At 36.0% G+C, this 15821-nt stretch overlaps 1 protein-coding gene across 12 annotated transcripts in view; it reads right to left on the bottom strand.

Annotated features, from left to right (window-relative positions):
- The window catches only part of STAU1 (staufen double-stranded RNA binding protein 1), a 65700-nt gene that overhangs the window by 36670 nt on the left and 13209 nt on the right, over positions 1-15821 (bottom strand). For 8 of the 12 annotated variants that reach the window (XM_074210210.1, XM_074210209.1, XM_074210208.1 and 5 more), the window contains exon 2: positions 6906-6969. The exons of 3 other annotated variants lie outside the window; for them this stretch is intronic. The gene's annotated coding sequence lies outside the window, so the exon portion shown is untranslated. Of the gene's footprint in view, positions 1-1146; positions 1238-6905; positions 6970-15821 lie in introns of all 12 variants that reach the window. One more of the 12 variants, XM_074210202.1, reaches the window with a different exon arrangement.

Here is a 15821-nt window from a genome sequence, read left to right on the forward strand (position 1 = left end):
AATAACTAGCAGTCAAAAAACAAAAATAAAACCTAAAGAAATGACAGCTAGTTCAGCTTAGAAATTGCTAAAGGTCAAATTTGGACATTTGGGGTATGGAACTAAACAGGAAATTGCTTTTAGCAAAATAACTGAATAGTTCTACAGCAAGGAATAAAATTATGTGTGTTAACTTAATAAAAATGTAAAGAATCTTCAGTCTGTTTTCCAATTAAAGACAGGAATATACTGTCTTTAATCAAATATGATGCAATTCCCAAATACTTGTGTATTTCAACTCATTATATCTCACAAGTCAAACATATCCAAGACTGAGAAATTAAAGATATATATTTTGAAATGAATTATAGTAAAAGTATAAACATGACCTGAGTGAACTTTCTAGTAAGAAGGACCTTATTTGCGTACAGAAACAAATAAAATCATAACATACCAAGGACCCTTAAGTTACAAAGGCAATTAAGTCACAGACTCTGATAAAGACCATCATCCTGATAGTTTCAAACATTGGTCTTAAGTTCTAAAAATGTTTTTCTTCCTTATCTGCCAAAATAAAACTTTTATATTCTCAGGAAAACCTGAGGTACTTTTTTTTTGGAACTAAAACTCAACCTCACAGATAGAATGAGTCCTTGGCACCACATACAGAATACATGCTTAAAATAAAATGAAGGAAAAGTTTTCTGTTCTAGAAATTTAACCCTAAACTACTTTGAAGTTATGTTGGTCTATCCAAGTGGAACTTCCTAATAGAAAAACACTAATCCTCACAAAGCAATCTATAGTAATTTAATTGATAAATTCCAGAAAAGACTATTTCCTTTTCATCCATAAAAGGCTACCACCAGTCTTTTAAACACAATCATATCAGTGGAAATTTTCATGTATTTGAGTGAAAATCTTCCCCTAACAGACAGACAGACCCCACAACTTACCAATATGTTCAAATGAAAAACAAATAAAATCATCTACCATTACTTTTTCATGCCATGCAAATTTACTAATAAGTAGATTCCATATGTATTATGGAATTTTACATTTGTTATTCAAGGATAAATTTAGACAGTTCTGGAACTTAAATCTTCTCATGCAAAATTTAGATTCAACCTCCCCCCCAACCCCCAAAATGGTTAAGACTCATGCTACCTGACAACATATGATTTTCAACCAGCACAATGACTCAGCAGACATGCAAATAGCCTGGGGTTTTCTGACAGCTTAACAGGTCCTAGAGAGACTAGAGTAAAATGAAGAGTTGGCAACTGTAAGATTTTTAAAGGTTTTATGTAAAGACATATATGTAAAAACCTTTAACATGCTCTGAATAGAACACACACTTCATTCTAATTAAAAATAACAAAAACCTCATCCAACCTATGGGTAATGATATCCTTTTGATTTTTTTCCTATTCAGACAGCTTTAGTCACCTAATGACTGAGGGAAAGAAGGCTGATGTTATTTCAAAGCAATCTTTGTGCAATCATTGTACTGATAAAAGGGTTCCTCCTGAAAACTCTTCTAAGTCAAGGTTTCCCAACTCCTAAAAGTAATTCAATTTCACATAATTTTCTTAAAAAAAATATTATAACAGTTGGCTGCTTCAATTTTACAAGTGTTTTTAGTTGAAAGGAGAAGAAAGTCAAAGTTCATAAATTCCACAAAAGTTTTATTTTAAAATAAAAAATGCAATATGCTCCCAAATAGAGATATATTGATTGACTAAAGAACACTACATCAAAAGAACCAAATGTATTTTGCTGTCATTATGCACATATGAATAATTGTGAACACATAAGAAATTAGGTAAACTTTTCTCAAGAGATTGCGGAAGTATCCTTAGACATATCCACACAAATACAATGTTTCATTCACCTTCAAGTGTCAAAGCAATATCAATTTTTGTAGTAAAGGAATAAGTTTGAAGACACAGGAAAAATATCTAATTTTAAAAACTGTATTAACACAAAGACCAGCACTTGTAAAAATGGTTAACTACAGCTCATCAATAATACCATCCTAGTATCCTTTACAAAATAAATGACATTTTTCCAGACTCGGTACCAAAAGAAAAATGATCAGAATTTATGTCAAGCTAATTCTCTGAATCAGTCACAACAATTTAGCAAGTTTTTCTCTTCTTGAATGCTCTGCGATTTTGTGGAGATAGTAGTGTTGATGGGGAAGCCAAGTGTTAAGAAGAATCTGACCCAGGAATACATTAGATATACAAAGGTAAGAAGTATTAAGGATCATTTCCACTGTAGAACACTAACAATGTTATCCATCTTGTGACATATAAGAAACACAAATTGTTCTTGCTTTACTTTAGAAGAATCAATCTGGTGTAAACATTACTCACCTACTCAAATATTCACATACTCATAAATACCTTTCCTTAAAGATAAATTGCACAGATTACATCAGGAATAAATGAAATCTTAAAGCACTAAATGAACATTATTTATTAGTCTGAAGTAGAAGAAAGCAATATTCTAGGAATAGCTGGAAATTTTTGGAAGGCACATTTTGACTCAATATAAGTACAGTCTTGGTAATAATTTGACATAAATAAAAATGGAATGGACTGCTTTGAGAAGCTATTGTGTGGGATAAAAATCCACTTAAAAATATAAGAAAGTGGGGCGGCTAGGTGGCGCAGTGGATAAAGCACCAGCCCTGGAGTCAGGAGTACCTGGGTTCAAATCCGGTCTCAGACACTTAATAATTACCTAGCTGTGTGGCCTTGGGCAAGCCACTTAATGCCATTTGCCTTGCAAAAAAAAAAATACCTAAAAAAAATATAAAAAAGTTTAATTTGGCTTTTCTTGAGAAAAGGGGTTCTAGAAAGACACTCCAAGTCTCACAAAGGTAGTGAAGATCAAGGAACTGCCCCGAACTGACAGTCAAGCAAGATTATATGGCCTAACGCAATCCCCTCCTTCCTATTGTCCCTCTCTATCGACTCATTGGTTAGTCTTAAGCATTACATTCTAATTATGAAAATTTACCCCAGCAACAAAGAATGAAAAGTTTTCATAAAATATTACCTCACCATCCAGATGGTGAAAATAACTTTCAGGATTATAACCATCTTATTGAAATAACAGTCTACTTATTATCAAACAAGAGGAGTCTTATGAGCTTCGTGGGAATGCAAGGTTTTTCTCATGGGAACAGTCTACTGTTCTCCCAATTAAGATAGTTTTATCATCAAATAGGTGACTAAATATAAATGCAAGCTAAAATGCAAGGTAAAAAAATAACAATTTCTCTCTGGAAATAGTCCACTATCCCCCCCCGAACAGAATCAGGAGGATGCCTAGCTTGGAATGCAAGGTCTCTCTCCCTCTTTCTTCTAAGAACAGTCTAAGAGTAATAGTCTGTTTTTGTTTTAATGATTTTTTAATTATTTTATTTTATTTTATTTTATTTTATTTTATTTTATTTTATTTTATTTTATTTAGGGTTTTGCAAGGCAAACGGGGTTAAGTGACTTGCTTAATGCTACACAGCTAGGTAAATTATCAAGTGCCTGAGGCCAAATTTGAACTCAGGTATTCCTGACTCCAGGGCCGATGCTCTATCTACTGCGCCACCTAGCCGCCCCTGTTTTAATGATTTTTAACCCTGAGAGGACTTCACTAGGAATAGTAACTCTTAAGAGGGAATCATCCCACTCACTCTTATTTAGTCATGACAGGAAACTTTTGAAGAAAAACTAAATAACCACCAGTTATAAATGTAGCAGAGAATGACTTCTGTAGTTAGGATAGATAACTTCTGTTTCTTTCCAATTCCAAAAGCCTATTATGGGAGTGATTGCTCAGATGCATGCATTTTTTCCTACCTAGATTTTGGGAGATTCCAATTCCCACAAAACCACCTATGACAACAATAAAATATATAAACTAAAATCTTCCCCACAATATAGAATCTGATTCTGTATTTCCCATTTTCACTCTACAAGGTAAGTGGTTCAGTGGATAGAACACTATTTGGAGTCAGGAAGAACTGACTCAAATGTAACCTCAGATACTTACTGTGTGACCCTGGACAAGATACTTAATTTCTCAGCCTCAGTTTCCTCATTTGTAAAATGGAGTTAATAATAGCACCTACCTCCAAGAACTGCTGTTCACATCAATTGAGATCTTTACAGTGTAGCAAACTTTATTTAAAAGGTTCCTTTCTATCTAAAATATCCCCAAACAATTTTTGCATTTCCCTTAAAATGCAGATTTCACAGTACCTAAGAGTATTGAACTCATAGTTGTCCATAATCAATGCTGGTTGAATAGATTAATAACAACTCCAAAAAATTCTGTGGCAATTTCTAAAATGAGAATTTAACTGGGGAGGCTAGGTGGCGCAGTAGATAGAGCACCGGCCCTGGAGTCAGGAGTACCTGAGTTCAAATCCGGCCTCAGACACTTAATAATTATCTAGCTGTGTGCCCTTGGACAAGCCACATTGCCTTGCAAAAAACCCTTTAAAAAAATTTAACTTCCTAATTTTCCCTACTCTCTGTCCACATTTCTGAGATTTCTTTCTAAGAGTTTTGGGAATTTTATAAGAAATCCTTTTCCAAAATACTGTAAATCAGTGCTATCCCTCCATTTCCATATCCATCAGATATGGAAATAATGATGAGCCCACCCCAAGTATCAGCTTAGCCTTTATGGATAGATCAGCAGCAATGAAGAAAAGAATTCCACCATGATCCACCTAACATAATCAATTCCTGAAGCATTTACTATCAAAGTTGTAGCATCAAAGGAAAGAATTTTGAGCAACAGGGTAATATACCAAGGCCAAAAAATGAAGTAAACCTAATTAAATACTCTTCAATCAGAAATTTGCCTCCTCTTAAAGATAAAGTCACAAGATTTAGGAGATGTTTGGTAAATACACCAACATGATCCTTAAGTAATATATGATGAATGGCACAGAAAAAAACAGTACTAAAGAAGTAATCACTTACAGGAAAATAAACAAAAATAGTAACGAAGTGATTCACATGGTTTGAGATTTTATATCAGACCCAACAAACTAAATGAGTTCTCATGTAAAACTAACTTAATGCCAAATATTTGATATAAAATTTTCTTTTCTATTTAATCATTGTTGGATAATCATGAAAAAACAACTACCCATCACCATTTTAATACATGGTTTATTTTACTTAGGCCAATATAGAAAGCAACCTATATAATACTTTGTACTAAATTTAAAGAAAACATACCTTTTTTTACCTAAAAGTTTCTTTTCTAATCATTTTTTCAGGTTTCTCCTTTTCACCTTCTTCCAATTCAACTCTTTAGAAAGTAATACTTAAAGAAACTGTCTCTCCTACAATAATACACATTTCATTATACAATATTTATGATTTTTCTCAAGATACTAAAGTAGCATATATGTATACATAGTATTCTACTCAAGAAGAGACTTGGATCAATGTAACAATTGTTAGCTATTTTGCATCACAAAATATACCTCCTATTCAAAAACATTACTGCCTTAGACACATATTCAATATGAGCAAGTACTGGAAATTTTTTTATAAGAAATCAGCTGGAGTGCAAAGTAGTAATCAAAAAAGCCAAATCAAAGAAACAATCTTCTCTCCATCAGCTCCAGTTCAACTATTAATTCAACAACTCCTGACAATTAGCTTCTCTGTGCCTCAATTTCCCTTCAACTGCCAAATGGCCACAATAATATTGTGACAAAAGTTTCAAAAGGCTTCAATTGTTTTCTGCAGCCTGGTAAATTAAAATATGAGTAGCAGGCTAAGATAACAAAGGCATTTTTTGATGAAAGGTATTAGACAAATCCAAGGTATAAATTTTACATATATACTTCACTCCCGCCCTCCCTCCCTCCCACCCCCAAACAATGGAAAGTCTGTGCAATTTACCTAACCAGTCTTTCAGTTTTCTAGGAGAGGCAGCACAATGAAGTTGAAAGAGCCCTAGACCTAAGAGTGTAGAAGACCCAAATTTGAGTCTCAACTCTTGTCACTTATTAGGCATGTGACTCTGGGCAAGCCCCTTAACCTCTTGGATCCCCTATCTTTTCATTTGTATAATAAGTAAAATATAAATACTACCCCATGTGTTTGGAGAAAAGCAGTTTGTTAAGCTATAAGGCTCTACAGTAATATTACTGTCAGCTATTAGTATTTCCTCATCCTCAAGGAGGATACTTATCCCCTACTTTCCTCATAGGGAAACTAAATTGCAAAATTTAGTTAGGCAAAAGAGAAAGACCTTTGAGCACTTGGAAGTAAAGTGCTTAAAAAATAAGAAGCTTTTTTAACAAAGCATTGTGTTAATCAAAGCACATAAAGAGCTTTAGGTCTACAGAAAAGAGATATGATGTAAATGAAGTATTGTTTAGAAGACATGCAAATTCTTGCAAAACTCTTTTCTTTCTTTTATTTAGATGATCAGAAACTGCCATGTGTGTTGATTTATAATTACATGTCAAAACAAATTCTGTTTGAAAAACAAGCTTATTACAAACCACAGGTAGAATCAGAGACTGAAATAGGGGAAAAAAACCCAAATCCTTAAATCAAGTTGATCAATAGATATGCTCATTAAACAAACTGCTTAATTGCAATATTAATGGCCAGATTTTCATGTCTTTATGTTAGAAGTATGTGGAAGTACTGGTTAAAGGTTCTCCTAGTCATCAATTTTTCCAGCAATTAATTTTTAATTAAATTTCAAGATATTACCTCAGACAAAAATAACTGCATTAATAAAATTTACTCCGCATTTATTATATCACAAAACACCATTAGAATTAAGATATCTGCTTACCAAACATTAGAAAAATGAGTGATCCCTTCAATGAAGAATAAGGTTACAATTTCATAGGGAATGTAAATGTCTGGTACCTTGAAAAGAGGGTGCTCCAGGGGTAGTTTGGTTTCAGTTCAGTGATGTTATGATTAGAGATGCCTGGCAAAAAAGACATAACATTAATAATTTTTGACTATGTTTTCCCCTCATTAAAAACTGGAAAATACAACTAAATGCAAAGAGAGAGGCAAAAAACATACAGAAAAAGGGAAATTTTCTAAAAACATGATATTTCTTAATGCAAAACTCTGCAAAGACATCCAGGGGCGGAGCCAAGATGGTGGCATGAAGGCAGCATTTCCCAGGAACTCCTTCCCCCAAAACTGCAAGTCAACAAATTATGACTCTAGCCAATTTAGAGGAGCAGAACCCACAGAAAGACTGAGTGATACATTTTCCCAGTCCAAGATATCTTAGAAGTTCCATGGGAATGGTGTGTTTCACCAGTACCGGGGACTGGAAAAAAGTCATGGCCATAGTGCAGTGCAGCCCAGCCCAGCCCAGGGATCATCAGCAACAGCTTGAAGGGACTATGAGGGAATTCTGCTATACCAGAATGAGTATGGAGTGAGGAGCACTGTCCACAGAACCTGCAGAGAGAATCAGCCTGCACCTCCACAACACAGCCCACAAACAATAAAGGGGTCAGGGGAGACTGCAGAACTCTCTCTGATCTCCATGAGGCAGGACTGCTGTTTGCCCACACACAGATCCAGGTCACAGTTTGGCTTTCAACACTAAGATAGCAGGGACCCTCCTCACAGCTCCAGGGCAGAGGGGAGTGCCTGTGGTCAACTACATATCAAAGCACAGACATTAAGAGCATATATGCCCTTGGAGGAATAAAGATCCCAGTGGGGTATACAAAAAAACCCCAATGTAGGAATCCCAATATACTCAAAAGCTAAGGAAGCACCCCCAAACCAGGCACAGGCTAGAAAAATGAGTAAACAGAAAAAAGGAACGCTGTGGAAAAATTCTTTGTCAATGATCACCAGAAGGATCAAAATACTCAATCTGAAGATGAGGAAGTAATAAGTACAAGCTCCCACATCGAAAGACTCCATGGAAAATGAAAGTTGGGCTCAGGCTACGACAGAACTCAAAAAGGATTTTGAAAATCAAATAAGGGGGATAGAAGAAAAATTGGGAAAAGAAATGAGATATGCTGGAAAAACATGAAAACGAAGTCAGCAACTTAGTCAAGGAGATCCAAAAAAAATGCTGTTAAAAAAAAAGCTGGGGGCGGCTAGGTGGCGCAGTGGATGAAGCACTGGCCTTGGAATCAGGAGTACCTAAGTTCAAATCCGGCCTCAGACACTTAATAATTACCGAGCCGTGTGGCCTTGGGCAAGCCACTTAACCCCACTGCCTTGCAAAAACTAAAAAAAAAAAAAAAAAAAAAAGCTTAGGTCAAATGGATAAAACAGCTCAAAAAGTTACTGAGGAGAAGAATGCTTTAAAAAGCAGAATTGGCCAGATGGAAAAGGAGATAAGAGAAAGCTCTCTGAGGAAAACAAATCTTTCAGATGTAGAATGGAGCTAAAGGAAGCTGCTGACTTTATGAGAAGTCAAGACACAATACTTCAACACCAAAAGAATGAAAAATTAGAAGAAAATGTGAAACATCTCACTGAAAAAAATAACTGATCTGGAAAACAGATTCAGGAAAGATAATCTGAAAATCATTGGCCTATCTCAAAGTCATGATCAGGAAAAGAGCCTTGACCTCATTTTTAAAGAAATCCTACAGGAAAATTGGCCTGATATCCTAGAAGCAGAGGGCAAAAAAAAAAAAAAAATTGAGATAATTCAAAAAAAAAAAAAAACCCAGGAATATTATAGCCAAATTCCAGAACTCCCAAGTCAAAGAGAAAAATATTACACACAGCCAGAAGAACACAATTCAAATATCATGGAGCTGCAGTCAGGATCACACAGGATTTAGCAGCAACTTCATTAAGGGCTTCATAGGGCTTAGAATATAGTATTCTGGAAGTCAAAAGAGCTTGTAATGCAACTGAGAATCAGCTACCCAGCAAAACTGAACGTCCTCTTCCAGGGAACAAAATGAACTTTCAATGAAATGGGAATTTCGATGTTCCTGCTGAAATGACCAGAGCTGAACAGAAAGTATGATCTTTAAATATAGGACTCAGGTGAACTATAGAGGGTGGAAGAGAAGGGTAAAATATAAGGGAATTGATGATGAACTGCATGTATTCCTGCAAAGAAAAATGATACTGATAATGCTCATAAGAGCCTCCTCATTTGGTAGAGCAGGTAGAAGGAGCTTTTATAGATGAAGCACAGCAGAGAGCTGAATTTGAAGATATAATATATTGTAAAAATGGAGTCAATGGCAAAAAAGGGAAATGCATTGGGAGTAAGAGAAAAGAGAGGTGGAATAGGCTAAGATATTTCATATAAATTTTTTTTTAACAATGAGCTTTTGCAATGATATGGAAGGAAGACAAGGGGGAGTGAGGGAACCTTCACTCTTATCAGAAATGCCTCAGAGAGGAAACAGCATATACACTCAATAGGGTATAGACATCCAGAAGAAAAAGAAGAGAAGGGAGAAAAGGGGAAGGGGGGGATGTGGGTAATAGAGGAGAGGGTAGATCATAGGAAAGAATAGTCAGATATAACACATTTTCTATTTTACTTCTTGCAAGGGGCTGGGATTGGGTGGCCTGTCCAGGACCATGGGGCTGGGTGATTGCAGGGTCTCAGGGGTGGTGTGGGCTCAGTGTCTCTTGGTCCCAGGGCCGGTTCTCAGGCCGCTGTACCACTCAGCTACCTACAGCACATTTTAGAAGAGTTAGGGAGTGAAAGAAGAAAGAAAATATAATATATGGTAGTAGGGAGGAATGGATGGAGGAAATTACAATCAGCAACAGTGCAAAAATATGGAAGTAACTTTTATGATGGACTTATCATAAAAGAATATGATCCACCTGAGAGCTGATGGTATCAGAACACAGACTGAAACACATTTTTTTCCCCTTTACTGTATTTCTCATGAGGATCTATATTTTGGCGGGGGTTATGTTTACTCTTAAACAAGAATATTTTAGTAATGTATAAAAAAAATCACTTGCACAAAAATATTCATAGCAGCTCTGTCTGTGGTGGCAAAGAACTGGAAATTAATGTAAATGTCCTTCAAGTGGGGAATGGCTTATCAAAATGTGGTATATGTATGTGATGGAACACTACTGTTCTATTAGAAGCCAGGAGGGATGGGAATTCAGTGAAACCCAGAAAGATTTGCATGGACTGATGCTGAGCAAAATGAGCAGAACCACAGCAACATTGTGTACCCTAGCAGCAACATGGGGGTGATGACCAACCTTGATGGACTTGTTCATTCCATTAGTGCAACAATCAAGCACAATATTTTTCTTCCTTAAGGATATGATTTCTCTATCATCACATTCAACTTAGATCACTGTATACCATGGAAACACTATAAAGACTAACAGACTGCCATCTGTGAGGGGTAGAGGGAGGGAAGCAAGATTGGGGGGAAAAATTGTAAAACATTCAAAATAAAATAAAATAAAATAAACATTAAAATAAAAATAAAAATTTCTGCAAAAAAGGCTCTCCAAAAGGTCCAATTACCTGGAAATTTTGTATAGTGCTTTCTTAAAGGAAATGCAAATTCTATAGAGATATCTGATTTTTTTTACAGTTCTCAACTTTTTTCCGGTAAAGAGTGCTTAGGAAAATTGGAAATTAATTTTTACTGAAAAACACAGTTATAAAAAATAACTAGATATCACATATACTATACAATCATAAAAACTTTATTGTCAAACATAATTTTAAAAAATACAATCAAATGTTTTAATTCTACATAAGTTCTTTCTATTTCCTAAATGCAAATGTAATTATTGGATAAAAATGCCAAAGTACTTATTTATGTTCTATAACATGCCCCCCAATTTTTTTTGGGGGGGCAGGGTTACATACAACAGATTGCCAATAGTGAATCATGGTATGTATCTCAGATGAAATGACAGTTGAGAATATAAATTCTCATATTTTCAGGAATGGATTTCTATGTAGGTAGTTTCACCATTCAGCTTTAATGGGTATACTTAATATCTAAAATAATTTCTCATATTAAGATCATTATTACATTATTTACAACTTCTATTAAAATAATTCTTTCTATATTTATTTCTCTCTTGCCCTGATAATAAGACAAAATGAAGTTTCTATCCAATTTACTGATTTTAGTATAATCAATGATTTAGTGCCTCAGACTCTTTACAAAGATTGAGTTCAATCTTGAGGGTCCTCCCTCTTCCAAAATAATTTTTTGATTTATGTCCTCACTCAAAGTCTACTCTGGTAAATCTCTGACTAAGCTCGTATCTAGGTCTCTCTTTAATTTTGAATACATAGACCTATTCATATCCCATATAAACATCAAAATAATAATTATATATATATATATATGTGTGTATATATATATATATATATATATATATATATATATATATATATATAAAACATTTATTCCACCAAACAGGAATTTTTTTTTTGCAAGGCAAATGAGTTTAAGTGGCTTGCCCAAGGCCACACAGCTAGATAATTACTAAGTGTCTGAGGCTGGATTTGAACTCAAGTACTCCTGACTCCAGGGCCGGTGCTCTATCCACTGCACCATCTAGCCGCCCAAAGCAGGAAATTATTTTAAAAGACTCAATAGCCTATAAAAAATGCAGTAAAATTCATAAAAGGATCAAAGTTCATAGTTCATAATCAATGTTCCTCCCTCTTTCCATAGATTCCCAAAGTCCTTCCAACTCAAAAGTTCCACCTAGAAATGTGAACTTCCTTATGCTGTAGGAAAATTATTTCTAGTGAAATAAAATTTTTCTTGCAACTTTTAGTAAGTGAATTTGGAGACACTAGAAATTTCATCCTACAGAAATATATACTTAAACATTAAAAAAAAATGTTATTGTAAGGTCCTGGATTCTTCCAGAAGGGAAACAAGCTTGAGGCTAGCTAGTTATGTAGCATATCTCCCCATCGGATTACCCACACACCATCTGAATATTTAATGGCAATATAAAAATACAAAAACAGATTTTTGCTTCCTCATATTACAGTATTTAGCCATTTGTTGCTCTTCCAGCTTTTGGACCAGGTATCTAAATCCCTTCTCTCTCCAAAAGAGTATTTTTGCACACAAAAATCCCTTTTTCTCCATAGGGCAGACCTTAAGATTTTTGAAAGTGGGTTAGCTGGTAAAGCAATCCAGAAGGCAGGTACTGCTTAGGAAATTATTCTTTTGTTAGAAGGTTTAACATCAGGTATTGATTGGGGATGTCTAGGAAGCCTCAAAAATGTACAATCCTTGATATAAGGCTGGCTTCTGTAACTCTCAAACTTGAGGTTAAAGAAGGATCTTCTGAGCAAGAACTCTCACAACACTACCCCACAATACTACCCCATAAATGGGATGAAGAACTCCCATCATTTCAAACATATGATTTCTCTTTCCATAGCTGCTACATAGTTGATACCCTATGTTCCTCTGCAACTAATCCTCCAGGGCTCAATTCAGGCACTCAACACTCAACCATTGCCCAACTGCTGCTGTCTTTTGGGCTAAGAGGGCATCATCTCTGGGGTAATTGACCATGTGTGTCTCTCATGAGTCGTGTCTCAAGGCAATCATTAATAGAAGGAACATAATGGTGCAGAAATCCATCGGAATCCTGGTCTAATCCCCTACCTTCCTAGTATAAAGACTCCTTTTGGGGCAGCTAGGTGGCTCAGTGGATAGAGCACTGGCCCTGGAATCAGGAGTACCTGAGTTCAAATCCAACCTCAGACACTTAATAATTACCTAGCTGTGTGGCCTTGGGCAAGCCACTTAACCCCAGTTGCCTTGCAAAAACCTAAAAACAAAAAACAAAACAAAAAAAGTTAAAAAAAAAGGACTCCTTTTACAAGCAAACAAATACAAGTCCACAGTGTCTATTGTATAGGAGAGTGAGGCAACCAATTTATTATCATCTATCACTGAGAAACATGTCCTCCAGGTGAGCCAAGGGGAAAATCCACATCCTCCACAAGAAAATACAATTAAACTTCCGTCTCCCTATAAATTCAGCAAAATGACCAGACAAATTGCCTGGATTTTTCTTCTGTAACTCATGGATGAATATTTTTATTGAATGTTTTCCAAGTATATGATCACCTAAGAGTACTAAAGCAATATCTTACAGGTAAATCAGCTGAAAAACAGAAAGGAAACAAACCTCTGAAGAGCCAACACTGACATCACAATTCATAAACTTTACTCATAAAAGGATCCCTTCAAACCCTGATTCAAGAGTCTATCTATTGATAAAGCATACTATTCATTTCCTGACAAAGAGGTGAGGCACTTGGGATGCAGAATGAATTATATATTTTTATATGAATAATGTGGGAATTTATTTGTCTTGACTGTACATTTTTTGATAGTTTTTAAATAAATAAAAAAAATTTTAAAAAGAGTCTATCTAACTAGTTTAGTTATCTGTATTTCAAAATCAGTTGATAAGAAATAGCAGATGGGAGCTAAATGTAGGTCTGATGACCAGTGAGAAAAGACAGTTGATAACACGAGTTTGAAAAATTTACAAAGAGCAGACAAAGGAACTCTGAGACCATTTTATTTAATGTGAACAAATAACCCGAAACAATTCAATAAGCTCATAGGGTATTATAATAACTGAGTTTCAAAATGATAACTTTTGTCATAAAAAAAAAGATCAAGTTCAGGTTGATGTGTGTCCTTTGGGGAAGATACATTTTATATGAACAGGCAATTTTCAGAGGAAGAAATTAGATCTACAGTTATGAAAAAATGCTCTAAATCACTATTGACTAGGCAAATTAAAACAACTCTGAGGGGCGGAGCCAAGATGGCAGCAGAAGCAGAGCCTCTCTTAGGTGCTCTCTCCAAAATATTTCAAAAAATCTTAAAATTATCACTCTAAATTTCTGAGAGATAGAACCCACAGAAAAATCCAGTGAGGCAATTCTCCAGCCCAAGGTAACCTGGAAAATAGTGGAAAAACTCCGTACCACAGGGTTAGAAGGGCGGCCCACCAGAGTGAAGACACTTCAGCCTCCCAGGAACAACCCCAGAGTGCCTAGGAGCCACAGCACTTGGCAGAAGAAGCAGTTTCCTGAGCTGCACCCTGGGGAGCACCAGGCACAACTTGGGAGGATCAGCAGGAAGGCCTCTGCCAGAGCAAGCCCAAAACCCTGGCCCTCAGAGCAGTTGAGGTAATCAGCAAGCTCATCAGTTGGGTATCAGTGTACCTAGATCCAGGAAATGGAAGGAGACAGCAAGTAGGAGCCTCCAGACAACTACGTCCTGAGTGCTCAGCCCACCAAAGTCTGTTCTCTGTCCCTGGATCAGGACTCTGGGGCCCTGACCACACTCTAGGCTCCCCCATAGAACCCCACAGCCCCATGGCAGAAGGGTACACTTGTGGTCATTCACAGAGGTCCTTGTGAGAGGGTGTCCCAATAAAACTCAAAAGCTCAAAAAGTACCCCAAAACCAGGCACAGGCTGGAGAAATGAGTAAACAGAGGAAAAAGAGGAACCGGACAATCAACAAATACTTTGTCTATGATCCCAAGGAAGATCAAAATACTCAATCTGAAGATGAGGAAGCACAAGATTCTGCATCTAAAGACTCCAAGAAAAATGGAAGTTGGGCTCAGGCTATGACAGAGCTCAAAATAGATTTTGAAAATCCAGCAAGAGAGAGAAGAAAAATTGGGAAAAGAAATGAGAGAGATGCAGGAAAAACATGAAAACAAAGTCAGCAACTTAGTCAAGGAGATCCGAAAAAATACTGAAGAAAATAACCTATTAAAAAAAAAAGCTTAGGTCAAATGGATAAAACAGTTCAAAAAATTATTGAGAAGGCTTTAAAAAGCAGAATTGGCCAGATGGAAAAGGAGACAAGAAAGCTCTCTGAGGAAAACAAATCCTTCAAATGTAGAATGGAGCTAAAAGAAGCTGATGACTTTATGAGAAATCAAGTCACAATACTTCAACACAAAAAGAATGAAAAATTAGAAGAAAATATGAAACATCTCACTGAAAAAAACAACTAAACTGGAAAACAGATTCAGGAAAGATAACTTAAAAATTATTGGGATACCTGAAAGTCATGATCAGGAAAAGAGCCCTGATCTCATTTTTAAAGAATTTCTAAAGAAAAATTGCCCTGATATCCTAGAAGCAGAGAACAAAATAGAAATTGAGAGAATCCACCAATCTCCCCTGGAAAGAGATCCAAAAAGAACAACCCCCAGGAATATTATAGCCAAGTTCCAGAACTCCCAAGTCAAAGAGAAAATATTACAAGCAGTCAGAAGGACACAATTCAAATATCATGGTGCTGCAGTCAGGATCACACAGGATTTAGCAGCAACTACATTAAGGGCTGGTAGGGCTTGGAATATAATATTCCGGAAGGCAAATGAGCTTGTTAACACAACCGAGAATCTGCTACCCAGCAAAACTGAACATCTTCTTCCAGGGGAAAAGATGGACTTTCAATGAAACAGGGAAATTTGAAATGTTCCTGTTGAAATGACCAGAGCTGAACAGAAAGTTTGACCTTCAAATACAGGGCTCAAGTAGAGCATAAAGAGTGGAGAAGGGTAAATTATGAGGGACTTGATGATGAACTGCATATATTCCTGCATAGAAAAATGAAGCTGATGATGCTCATGAGCCTCCTCATTTGGTAGAGCAGGTAGAAGGAGCTTTTATAGATGAAGCATAGGGAGAGAGCTGAATTTGAAGATATAAGATTTTGAAAAAATGGAATCAATGGGGGTGGCTAGGTGGCGCAGTAGATAGAATACCAGCCCTGGAGTTGGGAGGATCTGAGTTCAAATCTGACCT

The sequence above is a fragment of the Macrotis lagotis genome, chromosome 1 (assembly GCF_037893015.1).
Source record: "Macrotis lagotis isolate mMagLag1 chromosome 1, bilby.v1.9.chrom.fasta, whole genome shotgun sequence".
In the NCBI taxonomy this organism is placed as follows: Eukaryota; Metazoa; Chordata; class Mammalia; order Peramelemorphia; family Peramelidae; genus Macrotis; species Macrotis lagotis.